Here is a 6,000-nt window from a genome sequence, read left to right on the forward strand (position 1 = left end):
ATTTCCTCTACTCTTCTTTATGATGCTGCTGCTTCCCCTGCCCCCTCTTGGAGGAGAAATGTCAAACAGTTCTGAGCAGGGAAAGCCGCCTGCTGCTGAGTTCGTTTTCTTCTTTGACTGACTTTCACAGCTTTTCCCTCTGACTTAGCAAGCTGCCTCCCTCACTCCCACACACACGCACACATGCATTAACAGCCAACTATGGGTTGAGAATAGTGGACTTGTGTTTTTCCATTTCCATAACCTAATTAAATCACAAAATTTCAGAAGCATATTTTGGGTTTGGGTTTTTTTAATTTACAGAGTGAAAAACAAATGGGAATGTTTTGCTGCTGTTAAGATTCCTTTTTTCCCCTTCCCACTTTAATTGGAGCCAAGGTGTGTAATTTTTTTAAGGTACTGTATTAAAAAAACATTAGTAAATAAACATTTTTACACGGATCTCTCATTTTAAGCTGCCTTGTTTGTTACTGATACAGATGCTGTGAGATTAGATGCTGGGGGTGCTTCTGAGTTTACTATGCAGTTCTCCAGGGAAAGCTGTTCAGGTAAAGGTGTTGTGTATTTCATCTTTCTATTTTCCACATCCCTCTGTTAGATCCTGATTCAGCAAGGTTCTTAAGCTTGTGTCTAACTTCTAGGCAGGAGAGTGGTCAAAGGAAATCACTCTCATAGATTTTAAGGCCAGAAGGTCCTATTGCATCACCTACTTTAACCTGCAATAGCACAAGCCAGAGAACTTCACCCAGTGACTCTTGTGATCCCCGTGACTTGTGCTTGGCTAAAGCATCTTCCAGAAAGGCCTCCAGTCTTTGTTTAAAGATGTCGAGACAGAGAATCCACAACTTCCTTTGGGAGTTTGTTCCAATGGATAATCACCCTTGATAGTGCTTTATTTCTAAGTTCAATTTAACATTATAAGGCCAGAAGGGAGCATTGTGATCATCTAGTCTGACTTCCTGTATAACACAGGCCAAAGGACTGCTCTGCATTAACTCCTCTCTTAACTAGAACCTGGCTTTAACTTCTAGTGTTTGGTTCTAGTGTTTAACGCTGTGCCTTGCTCTGCTAGTTTAAAGAGCCCTTCAGTACCTGGTATTTTCTCCATATGAAGGTACTTGGACACCATGATCAAGTCACCTCTGTCTCCTTTTTGAGAAGCTAACCAGAATGAGCACTTTAACTCTCCCAGCATAAGACATTTTTTTCCATCCCTCAAATCATTTTGGGGCTCTTCTCTGCAACCTCTCCAATTTCCCATCATACTTAGATATCTACCTTGCTGAATCTGGGCCATCGGGAATATTAAAAAAAGCTTTCTTCCCCTTTAAAAGTAATGAATGGTCTAGAATGGCGTCTGAAGCTATTATTTGTATTGCAGTATCACACAGAAGCCCTAGTTATAGAGGCCAGGGGCAGCTTGTGCTAGGTGCTATACAAATGCAGAACAAAGAGATGGTATCTGCCCCCAAAGAGATGGCGTTCTAAATAAAGCGAAGGAAGGATTATCATTTCCCATTTTACGCATGGAGAACTGAGGCCCAGAGAGAAGTATTATCCCAAGGTGTCACAAGGAGTCAGTGGCAAGAGCTAGGACTTGAATCCAAATGTTCTGAGTGCCAGGCCAGTATCTCAATTCAGCTCCGGTGCTGGACCAGAATTGATGCAGAAGGGAGAGGCATGTTGTCAGGGTTCCCTCCCCACTCTGAACTCTGGGGTACAGATGTGGAGACCCGCATGAAAGACCCCATAAGCTTATATTTTACCAGCTTAGGTTAAAAACTTCCCCAAGGCACAAATTCTTTTCTTGTCCTTGGATGGTATTGCTGCCACCACCAGGTGATTTAAACAAAAATTCAGGGACGAGGCACTTGAAATCCCTATTTCCCCAAAATATCCCCCAAGCCCCATCACCCCCTTTCCTGGGGAGGCTTGAGAATAATATACCAACCAATTGCCTTTAATGTAAGTACAGACCAGACCCTTTATCTTTAGGACACTAAAATCAGGTTCTTAAAAGAAGAACTTTATTATAAAGAGAAAAGTAAAAGAATCACACCTGCAAAATCAGGATGGAAGATAACTTTACAGGGTAATAAAAAGATTTAAAACACAGAGGACTCCCCTCTGGACTCAGCTTCACAGTTACAAAAACAGGACTAAAACTACCTCTTAGCATAGGGAAAATTCACATGCTAAAATAAAAGATAATCTAATGCATTTCCTTGCCTTACTTACAATTTTTGTAATCTTAGATTAATCATTTCAGGTATGTTTTCAGGAGATGTTGTTCCTGCCTGGTCCCTCTCTCTCGGTCCGGAGAGGGAACAAACAAAAAGAGCACAAACAACCCCCCTCCCCCCCCCGATTTGAAAGTATCTTTGGTCCTTTTGGTCAGTGCCAACCAGGTTATTTCAGCTTCTTAACCCCTTAAAGGTAAAGATTCAGTACAGCTGCCCAGGAGGGATTTTATGCTACCCTTATCTATATGTTTATGACGCCCCCCAAATCACAGACGGTGCTGGACAGCCTGTTCCACACTGGCTGTGATTTTTTTCCTGGAGCTCTAGGAGAAAACAAGAGTTAATAAGACACATGCACCTCTAGACGTACTACTGATTATATAAAACTAACAATATTTTCCACATGTTAAGGACGATTTTAACCAGTTGATTCTGGGAAACTTTTACAGGAGCGTGCACCAGCCACTTTGTTAGAAGCCCTTGAAATGTGTTGTATTTCAAAATCTTGGAGAGCTAAACTCCATCAAAGAAGTTTTTTGTTATTTTCCTTGACAGTATGAAGCCACTTCAGCGCAGCATGGTTGGTTTGCTGATGGAAACGCCGTCCCCAAACATATGGGCGTAGCTTTTCCAGAGCGTATACAATGGCGTAACATTCCTTTTCGGTGATTGATCAGTGGCTTTCCCTCTCTGATAGTTTTTTGCTGAGAAACACGACAGGATGGAATTCTTGATCCAGTCCTTCCTGCATTAAAACTGCTCCCACACCACGCTCGGATGCATCTGTGGTTACTAGGAAAGGTTTGTCAAAGTCTGGGGCCCTTAGCCCAGGGTCAGACATGAGTGTCGCTTTAAGCGGGTTAAAGGCTTTCTGACACTCTTCAGTCCACTGAACTGTATTTGTCTGTTTCTTTTTGGTCAGGTCTGTCAGTGGGGCAGCGATTTGGCTGTAGTGCGGTACAAATCACCTGTAATATCCGGCCAAGCCGAAGAAGGATTGGACCTTTTTGTTTGACTTTGGGACAGGCCACTTTTGGATAGCATTCACTTTGGCCTGTAGGGAGTTGATAGTTCCTTGACTCACCTGGTGTCCAAGGCACGTCACTCTGTTTAGGCCTATTTGACACTTTTTAGCCTTAACAGTTAGTCCTGCCTCCCTTATGGGCTCGAAGACTTTTCGTAGATGCTCCAGGTGTTCTGCCCATGAATCAGAAAATATGGCCACATCGTCAAGGTAGGTGACTGCAGATTCTCCCAGTCTCGCTAGGAGATTATCTACAAGTTTCTGGAAGGTGGCGGGTGCATTTCGCAGCCCAAAAGGGAGCACATTAAATTCATACAGCCCCTTATGGGTGATGAAGGCTGACCTTTCCTTGGCGGATTCATCTAGTGGTACTTAGCCGTACCCCTTGGTTAAGTCTAAGGTAGAGGTGAACTGGGCACATCCCAGTTTTTCCAATAGCTCATCTATGCGTGGCATTGGATAGTTGTCTGGGTGAGTTACAACATTTAGCTTACGGTAGTCCACACAAAAGTGAATGTCCCCATCTGGTTTGGGAACTAGAACCACTGGAGATGCCCATGCACTTTCAGAGGGGTGGATTACACCCATCTGTAGCATGTCCTGGATCTCCCGTTCTATAGCAGTTTTGGCTTGAGGAGCCACCCGGTAAGGTTGGGCTCTAATTGGGCGAGCATTACCTGTGTCAATGGAGTGGTATGCCCGTTCGGTCCTGTCTTGGGGTGGCTGAGAACATTGGTGTGAAGCTAGTGCCCAGCTCCTTGATCTGCTGTCGCTGCATACGTCCAAGGGTCATGGAGAGGTTCACCTCTTCCATGCCACCAGCACTTTTTTCTTCATAGTAAACACCTTCAGGCCACTCAGCGTCATCTCCTACCTGGGCTGTAAACTGACAAACCTTTAATTCTCTGGAATAAATGGGCTTTAAAGAATTAACATCGTATACTTTAGGGTTGAGGTGGGGGACCCTATGAGATAGTTAACAGCTCCCAGGCACTCTTGGACCGTAAATGGCCCTTCCCATGATGCTTTCATCTTATGGTCTTGAAGGTGCTCCAGGCCCATGACCTGGTCCCCTACTTTGAAGGAACGCTCTCTGGCATGTTTATTATACCAGGCCTTTTGCTCTTCCTGAGCATCCTTTAGGTTTTCTCTAGCAAGGGCTAAAGAGTCCCCGAGGGCGTTTTGTAGGTTGTTTACAAAGTCCAGAATGTTAGTTCCTGGAGAAGGCGTAAACCCCTCCGATTGCTGCTTCACCAACTGTAATGGCCCCTTAACCTCGTGGCCATACACAAGTTCAAACAGTGAAAACCCCAAACTGGGATGTGGTACAGCCCTGTAGGCAAAGAGCAACTGCTGCAACACTAGGTCCCAATCATTGGAGTGCTCATTTACGAATTTACGTATCGTGGCCCCCAAAGTCCCATTAAACTTCTCCACCAGGCCGTTTGTTTAATGGTGGTAAGGGGTGGCAACCAAGTGGTTCACCCCATGAGCTTCCCAAAGGCTTTTCATGGTCCCTGTTAGGAAATTAGTTCCCGAATCTGTAAGGATGTCGGAGGGCCAGCCTACCCTGGCAAAAATATCTGTTAATGCCTAGCACATACTTTTAGCCCTGGTGTTGCTTAGAGCTACTGCTTCCGGCCATCGGGTGGCAAAATCCATGAAAGTCAGTATGTACAGCTTCCTCTGGGTGTCTTTTTCGGGGAAAGGACCCAGAATATCCACAGCTGCTCGCTGAAATAGAACCTCAATTATGGGGAGTGGCTGGAGAGGGGCTTTGACCTGGTCTTGGGGTTTTCCTACTCTTTGGCACACCTCACAAGACCGGACATAGGTAGAAACGTCCTTGCCCAGTCCCTCCCAGTGGAATGACCTTCCCAAATGGTCTTTGGTCCTGTTCACCCCAGCATGGCCACTAGGATGATCGTGGGCTAAGCTTAAGAGCTTTACCCGGTACTTAGTTGGAACTACCAACTGTCTTTGAGGATGCCAGTCTTCCTGGTGCTTACCAGAAAGAGTTTCCTTGTATAAAAGTCCTCTTTCTACAACAAACCGGGATCGATTAGAAGAGCTGAGAGGTGGTGGGTTGCTCCATGCCACCGTCCAAGCTCCCTGGAGGCTTTCATCTGCTTCCTGCTCGGCCTGGAACTGTTCCCTTGATGCTGGAGACATCAGTTCTTCACTGGATTGTGGACTTGGGCTTGGTCCCTCTGGAAGTGGTGTAAGTGATGGGGTTGTTTTCATTGACTGTGAACCGCTCTCCGCTGGTGCACTATGTTGGATTTCAGGCTCCGTCTGAGCTGCTTGTGCAAGTTTAGCTGCAGCTGCCAGTGCAGGCTCGGTGGTGCCCTCTGGCGTTGGAGTTGCAGACGGGGTTGCAAGTGCTGGATTCAGTGCTGGCAATGGTTTTGGTGCTGGTTGCTCTACCAGTTCTGGTTCTGGGACTGGTTCTGGTTGGGTCTCTGGGACTGGATCCACTACTGCTGTCGCAGACGTTGGCATGGGGTCCAGTTCCACCATCTCAGTCTGGGTGTCTGGTAACATAGATGGGGCTCTGGTAGAAGGCTCAGGAACAGGGATAGGTGTGAAGGCTTGCTTAGCCTGGCTGTGGGTGACCATTCCCACCCTCTTGGCTAGCTTCACATGGTTGGCCAAGTCTTTCCCCAGCAGCATGGGAATGGGATAATCATCATAGACTGCAAAAGTCCACATTCCTGACCGGCCCTCGTACTG

This window comes from Emys orbicularis, chromosome 7 (assembly GCF_028017835.1).
Source record: "Emys orbicularis isolate rEmyOrb1 chromosome 7, rEmyOrb1.hap1, whole genome shotgun sequence".
NCBI lineage: Eukaryota > Metazoa > Chordata > Testudines > Emydidae > Emys > Emys orbicularis.